General features: G+C 43.3%; 1 long non-coding RNA gene across 1 annotated transcript; it reads left to right on the top strand.

The window, feature by feature from the left end:
- Positions 1-4,443: 4,443 nt before the first annotated feature.
- On the top strand, positions 4,444-22,264 carry LOC144380022 (uncharacterized). Its single transcript, XR_013443709.1, has 6 exons — positions 4,444-4,569; positions 14,243-14,306; positions 14,805-15,146; positions 15,668-15,838; positions 21,650-21,824; positions 22,049-22,264. It is a non-coding gene; the product is annotated as an uncharacterized LOC144380022 (long non-coding RNA).
- Positions 22,265-23,445: the final 1,181 nt, after the last annotated feature.

Raw genomic sequence — 23,445 nt, 5'->3', positions numbered from 1 at the left:
CATGAAATCCTTAGTCATTTCATGAGAAAAATATTATTCTTATCCCCATTTTACAGATGAGAAAAACAGAGATCCAGAAAGTCACAGTAGTTTGCTCAAGCTCACTTCATTTGCAAATTATGGGGCTGAAATGTTCACGAAGGCTGAGAGTGGCATTTGGGTCTTAAAAGCATTGTTTAGGGAGACAAAGGAAGGACATATGGGCCAAGGGGTGATTGAAGTAACCACTGACTTCCTTAAGCCTAAACCCCATGCATTTATATAAAGCTTCTATGATTTGCTAGGAAATATGTGTGGCTGAGATGAATCATGAATGTCCCCTCATTTTGTTAGGATTGGGCAGTTGATCAAAGTATTTGTTGTGCTGATATAGAAATAATGCCCCATAAAAGGATGCTTTTCTGCTTTGCAAATCAAATGCCAGGAGCTTACAGAGCCCACACCGGGGGTTTAGACTGCTACAAAGTAGTTTCTCTGCACTGCCGAAGTGGCTAAGAATAGATCGATTCATTATTATTTTTAGACAACGAATTTATCTTTTTGTAGTTGTGCTTTAGTACAGTGAAGAGAGCGGATAAACACTTTTCGTGGGAGGCCTTATTTTTGGGTTAAAAGGCTCACAAATACACATGTTATTTCTTCATTTGTTTTGACCGGTGGTATTGACTATATTCCCTATGCTGTACTTTTCATCTCCATGACTTGTTTATTTTATAAGTGGAACTTTGTACCTCTTTTTCCTAGTCACCCATGCCCTCACCCACCTCTATTCCGACCACCGCCAGTTTGTTTTCTGTATTTGAGTCTGTTTTTCTTGTGTTGGTCCCATCCACTTACTTTGAATGGTGAGGTAGGGGAGAAGCGTTCTGTGGTGCTGTGATTAGGTCTGTGCCTGTGGACTATGAGCTTCAAGGTGCTTCTCGTATTTTCCTCCTCTCCTCAGGTGGGACAGGATGGCTAGCCTGGGCTGGAGCTGGGGATTTCTTTTCTCCCATTTGGGAAGGTAGGTGGGGTTGGACATTTCCCTATTGGGCTCTGATAAACCCCAGCAGGTTAGGGTCCGGTCAGAGTTTCTCCTTAGGGCAGACCTTGCTAAGAAGGGAATGATCTGATATATTTCAATTTTTTTTAGTTTTTTTTTTAAGATTTATTTATTTGAGAGAGAGAGCTTGAGTGTGGGGAGGAGCAGAGAGACAGGGAGAGACTCTCAAGCAGATTCCCTACTTAGCAGGGAGCCTGTAGTGGGGCTCGATCTCATGACCCTGAGATCATGACCTGAGCTGAAATCAAGAGTTGGACACTCAACCGGCTGAGCCACCCAGGCGCCCCTTTTAGGTTTTATTTTTAAGTAAGTCTCTACACCGAAGGTAGGGCTCAAACCTACAACTCTGAGATCCAGAGTTGCATGATCTCCTGACTAAGTCAGCCAGGTACCCTGATCTGAAGTATTTCAAAATAATTGCTTATTCCCTCCCCCTGCCGGGGGAGAAAGTGGTAGAGCTCCAGGATGTAAAACGTAGAAGGACAAGGTCCTCCTGATAACTGAGTTCCCTGAAGTTTGTATCTCTTGGACTTGTCCACACTGAGCCTCCAGTAATTCATCAGTGACAGTTCAGGTTTCCCTACCTTGACACTGGTTCCCCTGGAGGCGTCTGCTTTGGGAAGTTCTCTGTATCTACCTGTCAGTCCCTCCAATTCAGGGGAGGTGGGCATCAGTTTGCCCTGTGACTTCCCTTCTCTAAGGAATTGAAAAAGCATTGTTGATTTTTCAGTTCATTCAGCTTTTATTAAGATAGAGACGAGGGCACCTGGGTGGCTCAGTTGGTTGAGTGACTGCCTTCGGCTCAGGTCATGATCCTGGAGTCCTGGGATCGAGTCCCGCATCAGGCTCCCTGCTCAGCGGGGAGTCTGCTTCTCCCTCTCCCGCTCCCCCCTCTTGTGCTCTCTCTCTCTCTCTCTCATTCTCTCAAATAAATAAATAAAAATCTTAAAAAAAAAAAAAAAAGATAGTGACGAACCATGAGAGACCATGGCCTCTGAGAAACAAACTGAGGCTTCTAGAGGGGAGGGGGTGGGGGGATGGGTTAGCCTGGTGATGGGTATTAAAGAGGGCACGTTCTGCATGGAGCACTGGGTGTTATGCACAAACAATGAATCGTGGAACACTACATCAAAAACTAATGATGTAATGTATGGTGATTAACATAACATAATAAAAAAAGGGAAAAAATAAGATAGATGGCGACTTCTCAGCTTCTTAGATGCAGTGCTGGAAAGCAAAAGTTCTCACACATCTTTTAGAAATGAGAAATACTGAGACTAAAACATCTTCCTTTTCTTCCTTCTGTCTGTAGACTGGTAGCAGCTATAATTATCAGTGGAAGAATTTATTCATAGAGGCATCTGTATGTATGTAAGATAATCTCAATATGAAAACGTTTTACGTATGTTCGATGCTATGATTTGAGACATTACAACGTAGTAGTAAACCGCATATACTGGGGTTTGGATATTGGCTTTGCCGTAGATGACCAGCATGGTCTTGAGCAAGATATCAGCCTATTTGAGTTTTTTTTCCTTTTTTTTTTTTTTTTCAGATTTTATTTATTTATTTGACAGAAAGAGAGCACAAGCAGGGGGAGCAGCAGAGGGAGACAGAGAAGCAGGCTGTCTGCTGAGCAGGGAGCCCGATGTGGGACTTGATCCCAGGACCCCGGGATCATAACCTGAGCAGAAGGCAGACGCTTAACCGATTGAGCCACCCAGGTGCCCTAAAAATATAATATAAATATTTTAAATAAATATGTAACATAAGTAGAAAAATATAAAATGTAAAAATGTAAAATATATTTTAAGAAGGATAATAATGCCTATATGCAGAAAAGCGTTAGAAGATGTAAGATAGACAGACATAGCAGTCCTGAGATTGCCCCCCTTTGAAAGGCCTGCTTGAAAGTTTGGCAATTTGGATTTGGGAAGGGTTCCCACCATTGTCTCATTAAGAGTTGCTTACTGGGCTGAAATGTGCAAGTGATATGGTTTATGCCAAAAACTTGATTTCCTTCAGGGAGTCTGGAACTTGAGACATGCTGAGCACAGAGTGCCTATCTGAGCAGTCCCCCATAAAAATCTTGGGCACTGAGTCTTCCAGTGAGCTTTCCCTGCTAGACAACATCTTACGTGCTGAGCGTGTAGTGGGGGGAAATGGAGCATGGCACCTTTCTGAGCCTTTGAGAAAATAATTTGCCCTACCACTTCCTCTGCTTAAAAAAGTGCAATGTATTAATAGCTGACGAGAACCTATTTGAGATCAAGACATGACGACAACAGGATGTACTTTTTTGTTTTCGAGGTAGAACTCATGCCTGGCTAATAAACTAGGAAGTTTGATATTTGCATGCCTCAGGAAGAAAGAAGATCCTAGATGGTTTGGGGGTTGTATTCTCTAGCTTTTATTTACCCAGACTGGGTCCTTACATGCAAATTGAAGTATTTCTGCTGGGCCCTCCAGGTTTCAACCCCCTTCACTGTCATGTTTATCAAAAATAGATGAAAACTTGAAGGCATATGTATTTTTTGGTTACTGCTGCAGTTCTTATACTCAGTGATGTGCAAGACTGCCGGATTTGTGTGGGCCCCTGCGCAGGAAAGCACTCTGTCTCAGATCCAGGGTGATCACTCAGGCCATGTGGGCCTGCAGCCCCCACGGTATTGGAGCTCTCAGTGGTAGGAAAAGATGTGTATAGATCTGTGGCCAGTCCCAGTGGGGGATCACGATTCAGGGCCTTGGGGATGGAGACAAAGGCCATGCTATCTGTAGTAGAGAATCACATGCCTTTGGAAAATGACTCCTGTCATTCTGTAAAGCTCTGGTCAGGATAGAAGGCAGGCCTGTCAATTGGTCACCAAGTGATCATGCAGTAAAACTTCTCATGAACTGGGGCTGATCAACCAAGTCATAAATACGGGGGTCCTATCAGCAATCCATCATAAAATGAAGGTGCTACATCCAGAATTGAGAATAAGCAGGACCAGAGGGTACAAGTAAGCTGCATGAGCAGGATCCCAGATTCCACACCTCCCCCGCCCCACCATGGTCCCTCCAGCTCATGCTCATGGTTGTATGGGCATTCTGCAATTCTGCATGACCAACCAAAGAATGAGAAAAGGGTCAAGTTTGATTGGCAGATGGGTCCACCCTGCATGTTGAGTGCAAGCTAAAAATGGATGGTATCTTCTTCTTTTCTTTTTTTTAATATTTTATTTATTTATTAGACAGAGAGAAAGAGGGAGCACAAGCCGGGGGAGCGGCAGAAGGCACTGTGTTTCCTTCTTCATGGTAGAAGACACAAGATAAAATATCCCTTCAGGTAGAGCTACGGCACGGCTCCCCCACTCTGGAGCACATGTGTCTTACCAAGCCTTCTGATGTCATCCAGTCCGATCACCGCCGTGCCACCAGGGTCGTAGGTTAATGGGATGTTCTGTGCGCTGTCAAGATCATCTAGATCTCTTTGGACTGTAGGGTGACAGAAGGAAGGAGAGTTCATATAACATGGAGGGAAAACTGTAAGTGTGTGTTGTTGTCTATTACATGGGAATTCAAGCTGTTGCAGGTCCTTCTTTTCTGACTGGGCTAGAAAAGAACACACCTGCAGCGTCAAAATCAACGTCTGTTGTCCCAGTCATTGACGTTGTTCACAAGAATTTACGTACAAAAAAATTTGTGAGTGCTTAAGAACAGTGATTGTTCTCTGGGATATTTACAGAAGGTACACACTGAGGTACACGTCTCATTGCTGGAATAGGGCTTCCGAGGGAAAGTGCATCTTTGGCCAGATGTGGCAATACTGTCCAGGAATTCAAGGGTTAGACACTTGGTAACCACATCCGAAGCTGAAGTAGAATGTGAACAAGAATATTTACAGAAGTGGTATAAAAATGATCAAGTAGGGGCGCCTGGGTGGCTCAGTTGGTTGGGCGACTGCCTTCGGCTCAGGTCATGATCCTGGGGTCCTGGGATCGAGTCCCACATCGGGCTCCTGCTTAGCAGGGAGTCTGCTTCTCCCTCTAACCCTCCTCCCTCTTGTGCTCTCTCTCTCTCTCTCTCTCAAATAAATAAAATCTTAAAATAAATAAATAAATAAAAATGATCAAGTATAGGGGCGCCTGGGTGGCTCAGTCAGTTAAGCATCTGCCTTTGGCTCAGGTCACGATCCCAGAGTCCTGGGATCGAGCCCCACATCGGGCTCCCTGCTCAGCGGGGAGTCTGCTTCTCCCTCTCCCTCTGCCCCTGCCCTTGCTCTCTCTCGTTCGCTCCCTCTCACGTACTCTCTCTCTCCCTAATAAATAAATAAAATCTTAAAAAAAAAATGATCAAGTATATAAGCTTGATCTATGGAAAGATATTTTTTTTAAAAACTCTTTATTTAAATTCAATTTAGTAACATATAATGTATTATTAGTTTCAAGGGTAGAATTTAGTGATTCTCTAGTTGCATATAATACCCAGTGCTTGTTACATCAAGTGCCCTCCTTACTGCCCATCACCCAGTTACCCCATCCCTCTACCCCTTCCTCTCCAGCAACCCTCAGTTTGTTCCCTATATAGTTAGGAGTCTCTTATGGTTTGCTTCCCTCTGTTTTTATCTTATCTTATTTTTCCTTCCCTTTCCCTATGTTCATCTGTTTTTTTCTTAAATTCCACATATGAGTGAAATCATATGGTATTTGTCTTTCTCTGACTGACTGACTTCGCTTAGCATATTACCCTCTAGTTCCATCCACGTCGTTGCAAATGGCCAGATTTCATTCTTTTTGCTGGCTTATGGAAAGACATCTTGACACTCTTCCAGACTGGAGGAAGAAAGAGACTTCAACTGTTATCTCGATTACCTTTTCAGAGTGGGGTATTACTGGTTTAGACCTCCAGGGTGGAGACTTGTCTCAGAAGTCAAGCTAGATCATCATCTGTGCTAACAACTGATTTCGCTGGCTACGGGTGTCCAGAGCAACATGGTGTCTAGCAATATCTATCGACAGGTCCTCTGCAGTCTATGTGCCTGAGGTCATATTAATCTCTATCTAAGATACTACATCTGGCCTGGCAGCAGTGATCAGGCTACTACTCGGTTGAGTTTGTGGTAAGTCTACAATCATCCCACCGGATTCATTCTACAGGTGCCAGACTGGTGAATTATTGGAAGTATGATGGAGACCAAATGCCTAAATCCTTTAGATGCTAGGATACAATGTTGTTTGTTGCTTCACAAGGAGGTATGGGCCACACCTGCAGACTCACATACCACCAAGCCATTTTCAGATACCAGCAGGGTGCCCTACAAGTCAAATCAACTCTGACACTATCTACTTAGAGATAGTGTCATATTCCACAGGTTAAAGGCTCAGTCCTGCAAGACTGCCCCTCACCTCCCCACATCAGATACCAATCACAAGTCAGCTTGTTGCCTAGGCTTCAGACTGGCCAGCTATAGATTGGACGTTCCCAAGACCCTCAACTTAGGTTTGATTAATTTGCTAGAGGGGATCACAGAACTCAAAGAAACCTCTTACTTACTAGATTACCTGTTTATTATAAAAGAATATAACTCAGGAGCAGCTAGATGCAAGAGATGCAGAGGGCAAGGTATGGGGCAAGGGAGGATGTGGAGCTTCCATGCTCTCTCTAGAGCAAGCCTCTCTCCCCAAATCTCCATGTGTTCCCCAACCTGGAAGCTCTCTGAACCCTGTCCTCTTGGGTTTTCATGGAGGCTTCATTACATAGGAATGATTGATTAAATTACTGGCCACTGGGGATTGATTCAATATCCAACCCCTCTCCTTACCCCAGAGATCAGGGGGATGGATGGGACTGAAAGTTCCAACCCTCTAGTCATATGGTTGTTTCCCCAGGTAAACAGCCCCCATCCTTAGGTTCAGTCTTAAAGATGACTTATTAATACAACCAGAGACACTGTTGTCACTCTCATCACTTAGGAAATTCTAAGGTTTTTAGAAGCTCTGTGACAGGGGCGCCTCGGTGGCTCAGTTGGTTAAGCATCTGCCTTTAGCTCAGGTCGGGTCTCAGGGTCCTGGGATTGAGCCCCACATCAGACTCCCTGCTCAGTAGCAAGTCTGCTTTTCCCTCTCCCTCTGTGATCCCTATCACTCTCATTCTCTCTCAAATAAATAAATAAAAATCTTAAAAAAAGGGGCACCTGGGTGGCTCAGTCGTTAGGCGTCTGCCTTTGGCTCAGATCATGGTCCCAGGGTCCTGGGATCGAGCCCCGCATCGGGCTCCCTGCTCCGCAGGGAGGCCTGCTTCTCCCTCTCGCACTCCCCTTGCTTGTGTTCCCTCTCTCGCTGTCTCTCTCTCTGTCAAATAAATAAATAAAATCTTTAAAAAAAAAAAAAAATCTTAAAAAAAAAAAAAAAGCTCTGTGCCAGAAATGGGACAAAGACCAAATATATATTATTATAAATCACAATATCACAGCTAACATTAGGTGGGAGACTGCTGTCTCATTTCTAGGGCCCATCAACCAGATGTTGGTGACATACTGGTAGAATGAACTGGTCTGAAGCATTCAATTTGATCCAATAATTTTTATATCTATGTTCTCTTTCCTGGGGCCACCAAAAATCATCAGTACCATGTGGAAAGGGAAAAATACATGTTCTCTTTTCTCTTCTCTGCTTTCGTACTCACCCTCCTTCTGTCTCTTTTCCACATAGCAGCTAGAATGACCCATCATAAAACACAAGTCAGATGGTGATACTGCCCTTCTGAAAAGCCTCCTTCTGGTGGTTTCCCATGACTCTTAGAAGACAATTCAAAGCCCCTCCTGTGGCCTCCAAGCCTTTATGTGGTTTGACACCAGCTTACGTCCTGGACTTCGCTCCACCATCTCCCCTAATCACCTCCCTCCAACCACAGTGGCCTCCTAGCTGTTTCTAACACATGGAGCACATTCCTTCTCCAGGGCTTTTGCATTTCCTGTTCTGTTTTCCTGGAAAACTCTTTCCCCAGATGCTTACATGACTCGCTCCTTCACTCCATTCTGGTGTCTGTTCAAGTGCTTTTTCTCAGCCAAGCCTTCCCTAACTCTCCTCTGTCATAAAAGCTTCCCATTGCTCTTTTTCTCTTTCCCCTACTGCATTTTTCTTTCTGGCACTTATTACATTGTGACATTATATTAAATAATTGCTTGTTTACCTGTTTATTGTCTTCCTCCCCAACCTCAACAAGAAAGCTCATTCCACATGGCTGGCTTTGTTTTGCTCCTTGTTATGTCTCCAGCTCCTGGAACAAGGCCTGGCATACAGTGAAAACTCAATATAGATTTGTTGAATAAATAAATGCACGCTCAGTTGTCTTTCTTTTTCTTCGTGAGGAATCATGGACTCTTTTTTTTTTTAAGATTTTATTGATTTATTTGACAGAGAGAGACACAGTGAGAGAGGGAACACAAGCAGGGGGAGTGGGGGAGGGAGAAGCAGGCTTCCTGCGGAGCAGGGAGCCCGATGCGGGGGGCCGATCCCAGGACCCTGAGATCATGACCTGAGCCGAAGGCAGACGCTTAACGACTGAGCCACCCAGGCACCCCTCCTTCCTAAATTTAAGTGCCTGTTTGCTGCAGCTACATTCAAGGCAGCAAGATCCCCTTGTCAAATAGAAATACAAGGGCTTTACCTCTAAAGCTTTTATGGTCCGTTCGGCCTGTCACTGCCAGGTCCAGTCCTTCTTGCTACAGGTTACCTTGGGAGTTCTTAACATGGACTTCGTGAACTTCAACGAAATTAATGGGTGGGATTCTGGGGGCTCAAGAATCTCCTGGGGCGCCTGGGTGGCTCAGTCGTTAAGCGCCTGCCTTCGGCTCAGGTCATGATCCCAGGGTCCTGGGATCGAGCCCCGCATCGGGCTCCCTGCTCTGCGGGAAGCCTACTTCTCCCTCTCCCACTCCTCCTGCTTGTGTTCCCTCTCTCACTGTGTCTCTCTGTCAAATAAATAAATAAATAATCTTAAAAAAAAAAAAAATCTCCTGAAATAGAGCCAGAATTGGGTGTTCATATTTCTGGATTTTGCAGGGGCCCCACACCACCTCCAGAAGTTAAAAATTCCTCAGATAGTGGTGGTTATCACTCTTCACCATGCTTTCATCCACTCTTTGTTGCTATTTATTGGGCAGAGATTGGAGGAGTAGCAGAGGCCTGAACTTCTCCCTTCTCTTCCTTAGGAGGGTGTAATAATGTGAAAAAAGTACAGTCACTGTGAAAGTTGACCATAAATACTAAAGAATGAAAACCTAGATCGATCTAGCTGTTCAACCCTCTTCCCAGCTGCCTCCAGTTCTTTATGGAATGGTATGCCTTGCACATTCACACATATTGAAGTCCGTTCATCCATCCATCTGCCCGTCCATCCGTCCATCCATCTGTCCATCCACCCATCCATCCGTCCATCTATCCATCTGCCCATTCATCCACCCACCCATCTGTCCACCCACACATCCATCCGTTCTTCCATCTGTGCATCCATCCACCCATACACCCATCCATCCATCCATCCATCCATCCTTCTACTCATTCATCCAAAAAATTTCCCACAGCATGTCATTCTCAAATGAGTGAGACATACTCTGTTTTTGTTTTTTTTTCACATTCTGATCCCAGTGACATAATTCCACTTTCAAATAGGCTTTCTTCCCTGTTATCTTTACTGCAATTCTGATCTTGGATATTAAGAATAATGTCTCGGGGCTCCTGGGTGGCTCAGTCGTTAAGTGGCTGCTTTTGGCTCAGGTCATGATCCCAGGGTCCTGGGATGGAGCCCCACGTCGGGCTCCCTGCTCCACGGGAAGCCTGCTTCTCCCTCTCCCACTCCCCCTGCTTGTGTTCCCTCTCTCACTGTGTCTCTGTCAAATAAATAAATAAAATCTTAAAAAAAAAAAAAAAAAAGAATAATGTCTTCAGCCAGTAACGATTCCATAGCATTGTTCTACACGCTTTGGGACATGGTTAATACTCACTGGTTGGAGTAAAAATGAAAAAAAGATACTTGCTTCTTCTTGCAATGAAAATAACTTTATTTTTCCTGTTTAATGAAATAATAAGTGATATAAAATTCACACTTTACTAAAGATAAAATAGTCAATTGAAATCAATTCTAGTCTTGCCTGGAGGCCATCCATCACTAGTGATATTTTGGTATATTTATTTTCAGATTTTTTTCAGTTCCCACACACACCTGTACGCATTTACTTTAAAAAGGGGGGATTATACTAAAGATGGTATTTTAGAGTTTGCTTTACCATTTCATGTATAATAGGCATGTTTCATTAAATATACATTTGCATTATTATTTAATGGCTATAGAGAGTCTAATATATTGACAAAACATTTTTTTTTTTTTTAAAGATTTTATTTATTTATTTGAGAGAGAGAATGAGATACAGAGAGCATGAGGGGGGGAGGGTCAGAGGGAGAAGCAGACTCCCTGCTGAGCAGGGAGCCCGATGTGGGACTCGATCCCGGGACTCCAGGATCATGACCTGAGCCGAAGGCAGTCGCTTAACCAACTGAGCCACCCAGGCGCCCGACAAAACATTTTTAAAAAACCTCTCATAAGAACTTATTTTTAAAACTTTGTTTTTATTATTTTTTATTTTTTTTTTAAAGATTTTCTTTATTTATTTGACAGAGAGAGACCTAGCAAGAAAGGGAACACAATCAGGGGGGCTGAGCAGGGAGCCCGATGCGGGGCTCGATCCCAGGACTCTGGGATCATGACCTGAGCTGAAGGCAGATGCTTAACAACTGAGCCACCCAAGTGCCCCTATTTTTATTATTTTTTAAAGTAGGCTCCACGCCCAACATGGGGTTTGAACTCATGACCCTGACATCAGGCCTCGTATCCTCCACTGACTGAGCCAGCCAAGCAACCCCCCCAAAATTTTAAAAAATAACTTCTGAAAAATTTGCCTAATGAAAAAAAACCCCTCCCATTGATGGGCATTGAGATCATTTCCTCCCCCCCCATTATTATAAACAGTATTGGGGGAATATCCTTGTACAAACACCCATGTACACTTGTCTGAGTATTTCTGTTGGATACAGTCTGGGTTTTGGTGTTTTTTTTTTTTTTTTCTGTAAAATATCAGTTGCTTGGATAATCTCTAAGGTTCCTTCTATCTCAGAATCCACATTGTGGAAGATATCTTAAGTTGTAATTTGATTTTCTTATTTTTGTATAAACATATCTTACACATCCCAGATTAAAAAAAAAGTATGCTATTTTTTAAGGCTTTTGTTTGTTTGCTGTTTTTTGTTTTGTTTTGTTTTTTAAAGTACCCTCCATGCCCAATGTGGTGCTTGAACTCATGACCCTGAGATCAAGAGTCACATGCTCCATAAACTGAGCAGGCACCCCTGTTTGATATTTATTTATTTATTTAAAGATTTTATTTATTTACTTGAGATAGAGAATGAGCATGAATAGGGGGAGAGGCAGAGAGAGAGAGAAAGGGAGAAGCATACTCTCTACTGAGCAGGGAGCCTGATGTGGGGCTTGATCCCAGGCCTCTGGGATCATGACCTGAGCTGAAGGTAGACATTTAACCAACTGAGCCACCCAGGTGCCCCTTTTTTAAAGTAAAAAATAAAATTAAAAAAAAAAATTAATTAAATTAAAATAAAAGAAACCCAAACTTTTAGACATCACTAGAGATTCACTTAGTAGTATGTTTTATTGCCAAATTATTAGTCACCTGTTAATCTTTTCACTTAGTTTAAATCTGATATTATCATGTAAATTTATTTAACTAATTTCATTCACCAGTGAGGTCTCTCTGAATCTTCTCTGGGAGAATAATGTTCTTTATATATATTTTCAAGTTTTGTTTTTTTTTTAAGATTTTTATTTATTTATTTGACAGTGAGAGAGACAGCGAGAGAGGGAACACAAGCAGAGGGAGTGGGAGAGGGAGAAGCAGGCCTCCCGCTGAGCAGGGAGCCGGATACGGGACTTGATCAGGACCCTGGGATCATGACCTGAGCCGAAGGCAGATGCTTTAACGACTGAGCCACCCAGGCGCCCCTATATTTTCAAGTTTTAACAGTTCAATTTTTCTCTTCTCCTGTAAGTGTAATTATAGCTCTTGAAGAAGAGGTTGAATTGGTAAATTCTTGGAATTAAAGAGCGTTTGTAGGTTTTTTGCCTAAATTAAGGGAAATTATACACAACAACTGGATTGTACTCTTCATTGTTCATGTCCTGAAAGACAGAGGAAGGCTAACAGGCTGTTCCAGATTAAGAGGAACTAAAAAGAGGCACCAACAAAATGCAATGCACAAAGGTTTGATCCTGAATTCTGGATTTGGGTAAGATACTATAAAGGACGTTGTTGGGCCAATTGGCAAAGTTTGAGTAGGGACTGTATATGCTAAAAATTCCTGAATTTGATAATTGTGTTGTTATGTAAAAAAGTCCCCATTTCCATGAGATCCACAACGAAGCATTTAGGGGTAAAAGGGAATGATGTCTGCTGTTTACTTTCAAATGGTCCGGAAAAAATACATGTAATTGTGTAGAGAGAAAGAAAGAGTGGTGAGCAAATATGGCAGAGTGTTAACAATAGATGTATCTGGGTGAAGGGTCCACAGGAGTCCTCATACTATTCTTGCAACTCCTGTAAGTTTGAATGGTTTCAAAATGAGAAGCAAAAAGGAAAAAAAAAAAAAATCCTTCAGAGCACCATTTTCTTTTCTTTTATGAGGAATTTTTCACATTCTGTGTATTAGGCTCCCATTTGTAATCTGTAGGGTCTGATCAAAGACAATTATAGCTGTAGAATTTCAGTCAAATGTAACATGAGGCCTCTTCCCCCATTTATGTTTCACACTAAATTTTCTTTTTTTTTTTTTTTAAAGTTTATTTATTTAAGTAATCTCTACCCCTGATGTGCGACTCCTCCAACTGAGCCAGCCAGGCGCCCCACCCATCAAATTTTCTGTACACTGAAAGGCAGTCAAGGAAAATGTCAAAATACAAAAAAATTAAAAAGACAAAGACGCTTAACTGTAAAAGGAAGAATGAGTCACTGCTTTTCTCAGCAGTTTTTTTACCTCATTATGAAAAATTTAAACCTCAAGAAAAATAGAATAGTAAGATAAACGCCTCTATGTATATCCGTAACCTAGAGCTAACAATTGTCAGTATATTGTCACATATGCTTATTATTTTTTGCTAGTGTATTTCATTTTGTTTATTATTTATGTATTAGTTTTTTACTAACATATTTTATTTTATTTTTTAGATTTTATTTATTTGTCAGAGAGAGCGCACAAGCAGGGGGAGCGGCAGGCAGAGGGAGAATCAGGCTCCCTGCTGAGCAAAGATCCCCATGTGGGACTAGATCCGAGGATCCTGGGCTCATGACCTGAGTCGAACGCAGACACTAATCCACTGAGCCTCTCAGGCATCCCGCTAACATATTTTAAAGATGTCACAGGGAAGCTCTAAAAACAAGAACATTTTTCTTTATAACTACAATACCATCATCATCCCTGACAAAAATTAACAATAATTCCTTAATGTTACCTAATTCCTAGTCTATATTCAAAATTTCAAATTTGATCCCAAATATCCCTTTCATTGATTCATTCAAATGAGGATTGGCTCAAGAACCACACTTAGTGCACTTAGTGTGTATTTTAAGTCTCTTTTCATCTAGGACCGTCTTCTTCCTTGCTCTGGGTTATAACTTTTTTCCTCTTGTGACCAGCAAATATATTGGCGGGGGGGTGGGGGTGGGGGTGGGAAGGAGATGATGAATAAGGAGTTTGAATAATGCCGAGTCTTTATATATTACATGGGCTCACTATACAAAGTATTTAATTTAAAAACCAGGGATTTTTTTTTTTTTAAAGATTTTATTTATTTATTTTGGGGGGGCAAGCGTGAGAGCACGAGCAGGGGGAGCGCAGAGGGAGAAGCAGACTCCCCACCGAGCAGGGAGCCCGATGCGGGGCTCGATCCCAGGACCCTGAGATCATGACCTGAGCTGAAGGCAGCCGCTTAACTGACTGAGCCACCCAGGCGCCCCGGATTATTATTATTATTATTTTTTTTAATCTCTTGGAGACAAAGTGAATACCATTTTGAGTCCCGTTTACCGTCTCCTCGAACCTCACTGTTCTCATCTGTATAATGGGGATGCTAACCCTTGTCCTGTCTATTCCACAGGTGTGTTAGGAGGACCAAACAAGACAGAGTTTGTGAAAGCATTCTCTTCACCTAATATGCACATGTAAGTCAGCACGGCTTTATTATTTTCTCCAGCCGATTGAGTTAGCATGAGACGTTAGATCTAAATGTAGTTCAAGGCAGAGGGAAACGAAGAAAAGTCCTGTTACGTTCCCCTTCCCCCTCGAAGTCCAAACCCCAAGCCTAAATCCGCGGCAATAACCTTTAAAACCAAAGTTGGAGCTCCGGGCGGTGGATTGCCAGCCCCCCCTCCCGGAGCCGCTGCGGGGCAAGGAAGCGCGGGCCGCGGGGCGCGGGGCAAGGAAGCGCGGGCCGCGGGGCGCGGGGCGGCTGCAGACGGGGCGCGGGGAGGCGGGCGGGACGCGCGGCGGCGGGCACCGCACGGCTGCAGACGGGACGCGGGGCGGCGGGGGCGGGGCACGGCTGCAGGGCGCCGCGGGCACAAACAGCCCGGCTCGCGGCTCTCGCACCCACGCCCTTTCCGCCCTGCGTGCGTCAGCGCCCCCCTCCGCGCCGCTGACAGTGTTATTTCCTGTGGCAGCCCGAGTGCAGAGGACGGAGGAGTGGCCTGCTGTCACACTGGTGACACCTAGGGTCTGGCTCCGGGAAACGCCTTCGCTTCGCGGCCCGGCCTTGGCCTGCCAGGTGTCCTGTGGGTCTGAGCAGCCCGTGGCCGAGGGGCGCTCTCGGAGCGTGGGACGCGCTGCGCCTGGGGCCGCCCCTCGTGCTGGCATCTACTGCTTCTCCTTTGAGCTCTTCTGTCCGTCGTGGTCGAAGCCCTTTAGCTGTTCACACTAGACAGAGATTATGGGCGCATGGGATCTCTGTGCTGGAAGGAACGTCAAGGTCATGGACTCCAGTACGCAACCACTAAGAGCGAAAGGTCCTTCACGCTATTGCTTACAGGCAGTTAGTGAAGTGGTTAAGAGCGGGACTTCTGGGCTGAAATTTCTGGCACCTGCTAGTGGTATCATCTCACACAAACCACTTAGCTGCTCCCTAGTTCCCTCATCTGTAAAATGTGGCTAACAGTCGTATCTACCTCATAGGGTTGGGAGGATCAGCAGAATTCATAAATATCTATAAATCACACACAGCAGTTCCTGGCACGTAGGAAGCATTATGTAAGTGTTGCTGTTTGCACGTAGCCTGTGCATAAACACCTCCAGAGATGGAGAACTCCCTGGCTCATGAAGCGAGCCATTTAATCTTTGGTCATTCTCAGCTGTCATAGGCAGCTCCTTATATTGTACAGGCTAGGCGGGGGGGGGGGGGGGGGGGGGGGGGGGGGGGGGGAGTGCCAAAATATACTGGGTCCTGTGGGAGACGTTTTGCATCTAGTGTTCTATCTGTGTGGAGTTATTTATCTCCAATTTTGTCGATTTACATGTGACAAAACTGAAGACCCGAGGATGTGGGAAGCTTGCCTAGAGTGAAACAATCATTAAATGTTCCAGTCAGAATTTGAACTTGGTCCTCTCCGGCTCCAGTACCTCCAAAAATTGGAAGAGAACTCATTTTTCCATTGAGACTTCGGTTTCTCACAGTGGTTGGTACATCATAAATCTTCAAATGGTGGGAATTATTACTAATTTCTATTAAAACTTTATATGTTGCCAATGCCCTTTTGAACCATCCCTTCCTTCTTTTTTTTCTTGCCAAGGCATGCTGCTTACAGCTTTTTTCCTTTACTTGATTTTACCTGTATAAAGTATCACTAGAGTGGTCTTGCCTCTTGAAACCTGTGTCCCACAAAAACAACGAGAAGCATTTGACGAGGGTCCCCTTTGAAGTTACTTTCACCTGTAATACAGAAACTTTTAAAGCCAGAATTCAGTCCCTTAGTGGTTCTGAGAAGAACTTCTCTACTGCATATTCTCTAGGATCATTTTTCTTCCTGAAGACTCAGGTAGCATAGTTGTATGTCAGTAGCATTTCTTCTAGCCTTCCGTAAGGTGCTTAGCTATAGCCTCTTCTTACACATGCCGGGATGGAGTGCTCCTGAGGCCGTCTGTGCCATTTTGGAAAGCTCTTCATTCATTTATACATTCATTCAGCAAATATTTATTGAGAGCTGTTGCCAAGCACTGGGCTAGGAACTGGAGCTACATTGGAAAGTATAAACAGCAACTTCTTCATGAGGTCGAACCAAATTCTACATCCCTTGATTTTTCTACCCATTGATAGCGCTTCTGTTCCCTGGAGCAACAGAGTAATGTTAATTTCTGGTCCTCACGATAACCCTTCCTATACTTGAAGATGGTTTCTGGTCGCCTGTGTAAGGTATTTTTTTTTTCTACAAGCTTTCCTTGTAAAGATACTACTTTCTTTAATATTGGGAGATGACCCAAAGGTGATGAAAAAAGTGGATCTTATTTCCTTTTCCTGAGCCTCAGTTTCTTTACTGTGAAATGAGGATAATTGTATACAACAGTGGTTGAAAATCTGAGATACTGTGTTACTTGTCTGAAATATACTAAGTATGTGTGTATATTAGTGTGTATTAATAACATCAAATAACTTTATTTTTATTTTTTATTTTTTTAATGAGGATTTTTCTTTTTTTTTTTTAAAGATTTTATTTATTTATTTGAGACAGAGAGAATGAGAGAGAGAGAGAGAGCACATGAGATGGGGGAGGGTCAGAGGGAGAAGCAGGCTCCCTGCCGAGCAGGGAGCCCGATGCGGGACTCGATCCAGGGACTCCAGGATCATGACCTGAGCCGAAGGCAGTCGCTTAACCAACTGAGCCACCCAGGCGCCCCTATTTTTATTTTTTAAAGATATTTATTTATTTATTTGAGAGAGAGAGAGAGCATGAGTGGGGGAGGAGCAGAGGGAGAGGGACAAGCAGACTCCCCGCTGAGCATGGAGCCTGAGATGGGACTCGATCCCATGACCCTGAGATCATGACCTGAGCTGAAATCAAAAGTCAGATGCCTAACCGACTGAGCCACGCAGGTGCCCCAATAACATTAAATAACTTTAACCATATGCATATACGTACCAGGTACTCTTCTAAATGCTTCATATTTATTAACTCATTTACTGTCATAATAACTCTGTAGGGGTGGGTACTACGGTTAGTCGCATTTTACAGATAAGGAAATGGAGGCCCAGAGAGCTGAAGTAAGTCCCCCAAAGTCACACCGCAAGTAGGTGGTATTGCTGACTTGATCTGAAACAGTGTGGCTCCAGAACACTTACTTATTATGTGTCTCTCGTTGCTAGTCATTTTTTTTTATCAGCAAGACTGAGAGAGGGACAAGACTCCAAAGGTTCAAAAGGTAAAGGGGAACTTACAGACTGAACTTAGAGCCTGATCTTCGACCTATGGTATCATCCACTGCTTTAAATAATTTCCTACAGTTTGAAATTCAGTCTCGAAGGTTCACAGTCTGGCCTCAGATGGGGCTTTCTCTCCCCTGACAACGACACCCGGTCTCTTCAGCCCCCCACACGCTGCTTCTCTCTGTCCCTCATTGTGTGGTTTTTGCCAACACATCCCTTGTTAGTTTCTTTTCTTTTCTTTTTTTTTTTTAAGATTTTATTTATTTATTTGGCAGAGAGAGAGCAGGAGAGCACAAGCAGTGGGAGAGGGAGAAACAGGCCCCCCATGAAGCAGGGAGCCCGATGCGGGGCTCGATCCCAGGACCCCGGGATCATGACCTGAGCCGAAGGCAGACGCTTAACCAACTGAGCCACCCACCCAGGCTCCCCCTTTGTTAGTTTCTTACACTGGTTCAAGCTGTAGTTTACAAACATGTTTTTTCATTTAAGTGTGCTTGTCTTAGTATAGTTTGCTTTCTAGCTATTTACCTCTCTGCATCAGTCTGCGAAACTGGGAAATCATACTTTCAACTCAAATCACAAACAAAGGGGTAATTTCCTTAACATATATAGAGCTTTTACAAATCAATGACAAATAAGCACAACAGTCCAGTAGAAAAAGGAGCAAAGGGTATGAAAGACAAGTCACAGCAGAGGAACTACACACGACTCTTGTATATGGGAAACGACCCTCATCCTTGATTATGATTACACAAATACATGCCAGAGTGATGGTATTTTTCCTATGACAAAAATAGATGCAGGGCACCTGGGTGGCTCAGTTGGTTAGGCGACTGCCTTCGGCTCAGGTCATGATCCTGGAGTTCCAGGATCAAGTCCTGCATCAGGCTCCCTGCTCAGCAGGGAGGCTGCTTCTCCCTCTGACCCTCCCCCCTCTCATGTGTGCTCTCTTTCTTTCTCTCTCTCATTCTCTCTCTCTCAAATAAATAAATAAAATCTTTAAAAAAAATAGGTGCCATATCTATACCTATGTCGGTAGTTATATCTACATATCCATGTACATGGTGATAAATGCTGCTGGTGAGAGACATTCTCATAATTGCTCTGGAGAAAATACATGGGCAGAGGCTCCACGAAAGACTGACAATTATTTATCAAAGTCGTAAATACATATACCCTTCATGTAGATCCACATTTCTCATCCATGGCACTATTGACATCTTGGGCCAGATAATTCTTTGTCCTGTGCATTGTAGGATGTTATTTTTTAAAATTTCTATTTATTTGAGAGAGAGAGAACATGAACACAAGTGGTGGTGGGGGGGGAGCAGTGGCAGAGGGAGAAGCAGACTCCCCACTGAGCAGGGAGCCCGACACGGGACTCGATCCCAGGACCCTGGGATCATGACCTGAGCCGAAGGCAGATGCTTAACGACTGAGCCACCCGGGCGCCCCCATCGTACGATGTTTAGCAGCATGCCGGACATCTGTCCACTTTACCCACAGTGTGACAACCAAAATGGCTTCTAGACATTGCCAGATATCCTCTGGGGGCCAAAATCACCCCCATTCAAGAACCACTGGTTGAGGTTTTTTTTTTTTTATTGTTGCATAGCATCCACCCCAAACTCAGTGGCTTCAAATAACAACTATTTCCCTGGCTCGTGATTCTGAAATCTGGATTCTGAAATCAGCTGGGCAGTTCTTCTGCTGTTCTTACCAGTGGGTCACTCATATGCCTGCATTTATTTGGTGGGGCAGGTGGGGCTGGACTCAACAGGGATACTGAGATGGCTGGGTCTTCCTTCTCACTATGTGTTGGGTCCTCTTTCCCCACATGGTCTCTCAGTTTGAGAAAGTGAAGGCACAACACTCTCTACATGTGGTTTCTCTGGCAGGGTAGCCAGATTTTAACATGGTAACTCAGGGCTTCCAAAGACATAAAAGTGAAAGCTGCTTGGCCTTCTTAAAACTGTTGCTTATTGGGGACCCTGGGGGGCTCAGTCGGTTAAGCCTCCGACCCTTGGTTTTGGCTTAGGTCATAATCTCATGTGTCCTGGGATTGAGCTGGGAGGGGCTCTATGCTCAGCAGGGAGTCAGCTTGAAGATCCTCTCCCTCTGACCCTCCCCCCCCAACATGTGCGTGCACACTCTCTAAAATAAATAAATAAGTCTTTAAAAAAATCTGTTGCTTATTTTCAGCTTAGCAATATTTTAAATATTTCTTTATAAAGCAAGGAATCTGTCCAGAAAATTCGTCAACCTTTATGGCTTCTTCTTATGATTTATTTAGTATCCAGATAAGGCCAGTCCAAGCAGAAATTATGCAAAAAGTTCACCATCAGTCTCTCCTGGGTCCACAATATTCCAAGCCTGGATTTCCCATCCTCAGGGCTTCATCTTCCTTGGTCCCTCCTTTTTCACCATTATACTGCATCTTCCTTTTCAAAGTTTTGTTCTCAGGGTTCATATCCTTTAGATCTTAACTACCACTATCTTTGTATTCCCTGACCATGGGATCTTAAATACCCCTTCCCCCACCTCAACCCCAACCACTTGTGCAAATGCTTTTGAAGCCTCTGCTTACATCACCCCACCACTGTTGCATTGGCCAAAGCAAGTCACATGGCCAAGTGCAGAGCTAGTATGGGAGGGTACCTCACAAGAGCATGAATACTGGGAGCGTGGGTCATTGAGGGCCATCAATGTCTTCTGTCCCACTCACCATTCATAATTCTGCTTATGTCCTTTAGAGAGTTTATCACAATCTGTATTATCATTTGCTTACTGGTTTACTTACTTGTCAGCTTCCTTCGATGAGAGAGAGGAACTCCCAACAGGAGTGCATTAGCTCTGCTGTCTTACCGCCAAAATCTGTCAGCGTTTGGCACGTTGGCCAACAATAAATATTTGTTGTATAAATAACTGAGCTCTGAGTTTCCTAAGCTGTATTCAGCTCATCCACACAAGAAAACCTGTGTTGATGTGATCATGGAAAGGGCTGAAATTCCTTCCTCCATTTTTAAGTACATTTTTATTTATTTATTAATTTTTAGACTAATCTCTACACCCAACGTGGGGCTTGAACTCATGACCCAGAGATCAAGAGCCACAGGCTCCATCGACTGAGCCCTCCAGCAACCCCCTTAGTAGTGCATTTTAACAGTTTTCTGAAAACAGTGCTTCCGTTTAAAGTTGCAGTAAGTTCTTACATCCAAATGGAACATAAAATCAGATTTTTTTATTTTTGTCATTTTCCCATTGTACTCTTAGAAACTTGGAGAAATATTTGATGACTTTTGTTAGGTTATAATATTTCAAGATGCAATCTTTTTTTCTGTGACAACATAAAATTGACCATTTTAGCTATTTTTAAGTGTAAGTTTCAGTGGTATTAAATATATTCCTATGGTGCACCACCACCACCATCATCTTTGCAACTTTTTCATGTTCCCAAACTGAAACTCTGTATCTGTTAAATAGTAACAATGCCCCTCTCCTCTAGCCCCTGGCCGGCACCACTCTACTTTCTATCTTTTTTTTTTTTTTAAAGATTTTATTTATTTATTTGAGAGAGAGAGAGAATGAGAGAGAGCACATGAGAGGGGGGAGGGTCAGAGGGAGAAGCAGACTCCCTGCAGAGCAGGGAGCCCGATGCGGGACTCAATCCAGGGACTCCAGGATCATGACCTGAGCCAAAGACAGTCGCTTAACCAACCGAGCCACCCAGGCGCCCCTCTACTTTCTATCTTTATGAATTTGTTTACTCTAGGCGCCTCATATAAGTGGAATCATATAGTATTTGTCCTTTGTCTCAAGTAATCTTGATTATCTTTCAAAATAGTTTCATGTTCATTTCTTTAGAGAGGAATGTGGACATATCACAAAGGAGATTTGTGGAATTGAGGTAGACAAAGAGGAACTTCTGACAGGTTGTTCACTGTGGATTTTCAAATCATTGGTGACTTCAAGTTTCCTGAAGAGCTGTTTTGTCATCCAGATGGCCCTGAGACTGTAGGATCTATTATTTTTTTCTTGTATGTTAGTTTTTAATTGTAACTATGGAAAATTCAGAGAGTTTTTTTTTTTTTCCAGTAGGCTCTACGTCCAACTTGGAGCCCAATCTGGGGTCTGAACTCATGACCTTGAGATCAAGACTTGAGCTGAGATCCAGAGCTGGACACTTAACTGACTGAGCCAATGAGGTGCCCCTGCGGGGAGCTTTTATACAATATACTTTGGGGAATTTGACAGCTATGAATTTATGCAGGTAAGGTGCTGCTAATCTTGCTTCTCCTTTCTAATTCTGCTTCTTTGACGAGTACACAAGATTCTTAATCTTTCAGGGTACAGTGAGCTTGTGCTTCTTTATTGGTAACCTGGAGGGGAGGAACAGGAAGGAAGGGATAAAACCCAGGAGATAATACATGATTTCAGGATGTTGGTATTATTTATTTATTTTATTAAAAATTTTTTTAAATTTTTATTTTTTAGGAGACACTGTGCCCAACATGGGGCTTGAACTTACAACCCCTAGATCAAGAGTCACATGCTCTACCCACTGAGCCGGCCAGGTGTCCCAGGATGTTGGTATTACTTTAAATTATGTACTTTATGCATAATCAGCTTTCTCAATTCTTACGCTAATTCACTATTTAAAATCTTTCAGTACACATCCATTTGTGAATATAACAAAAAGATGGTACATTTCTCATGTGTATTTCTTCAGTTTACATATATCATCTAATCCTCAAACAGCAAACCTATAAGATAATGGCGGCAATGCTGCGTATACCTTAGACATGGTAAAAGAAAATCTTAATACAAAATACATTACAGTAGCAACTTTATTCTAGCTGAGTGACCTCAGGCAACTTATTTCCCTTCTCAGGGACAGTGTCTTCAATTGTGAAGACGTTCTAGATATTGGTTCTGGGCGCCAACAACAAAGTTATATAGAGATAGCATATAACTTAAAATGATTTTGTGCATATTTTGAATATATTGCATAGGAATCAGGATGGAATATCACTTTTTTCAGAGTAGAAGGCTGTGTTTTCAAATGAGAAAAAGAAAAGAGGTTTCATTCCTACTTACCCAACAGATTTTGGAGGCTGATAAATAAATAAATGTTTCTCCTCTCTCTGAAAAGACTGTGTCAGAGTTTTAGCTATAGCAGAATTGCTTACATCATAGTTTAAAGCAAAGATCCAGACAGTTTAACTGGAAACACACAGTCTTCACGACAAGCTGATGAAGTGTGAGAATGAGGTTAGTTGGATGCAAGGACATAAAGAAAGAAAAGATGGTTTTGTAGACACTCAGTGGTACCCCAGTGGAGAAAGGTCACACTAACATTCCGTAATGTTATTGCATTCGGTCAATGGGGGAAAATTCTTCTAAGACTTTTAATTAAGGTGAGGATAGCAAACAGCATATCAACACCTTCCTGGAGAAGCATTAGTCACCTGGAGAATCATTTCCATACCCAGACGCTAAATGTAGCCGGGAACAAGTAGGAACAGAAAAACGAGATTTGAAAACAATCTGTTCAGACCCTCATAGAATGAAACACTGTTTGTAGGGATTAAGTTCTAATAGCCTGGTGGTGGCGGGGTGGGGGTGGAAGTAGAGAGGGGAAGAGTGGCTGGTAGTCAAGGGAGGTTCTGCCTTCAAAGGGTTTGGAGCTGGGACATACAAAGCAAGCAGCGGCACTAAAGTGCTGAATGCGGAGGTGTACAAGCTCTTTCCAGATCCGGTGTTTGATCCTCTCCCCGTCTTGCAGGGCTCTGCGAATTCCTCTGCTGTCCACACAGCACGCAATGTCACTCTCGAAACACTGTGCTAGACCCTTAGGATTTAAAAACGAATGGGCTTTGGGGCGCCTGACT

The sequence above is a fragment of the Halichoerus grypus genome, chromosome 14 (assembly GCF_964656455.1).
Source record: "Halichoerus grypus chromosome 14, mHalGry1.hap1.1, whole genome shotgun sequence".
Lineage (NCBI taxonomy): Eukaryota > Metazoa > Chordata > Mammalia > Carnivora > Phocidae > Halichoerus > Halichoerus grypus.
Note: the sequence above shows the minus strand (reverse complement) of the source record. Positions and strands in the feature narration are given on the sequence as shown.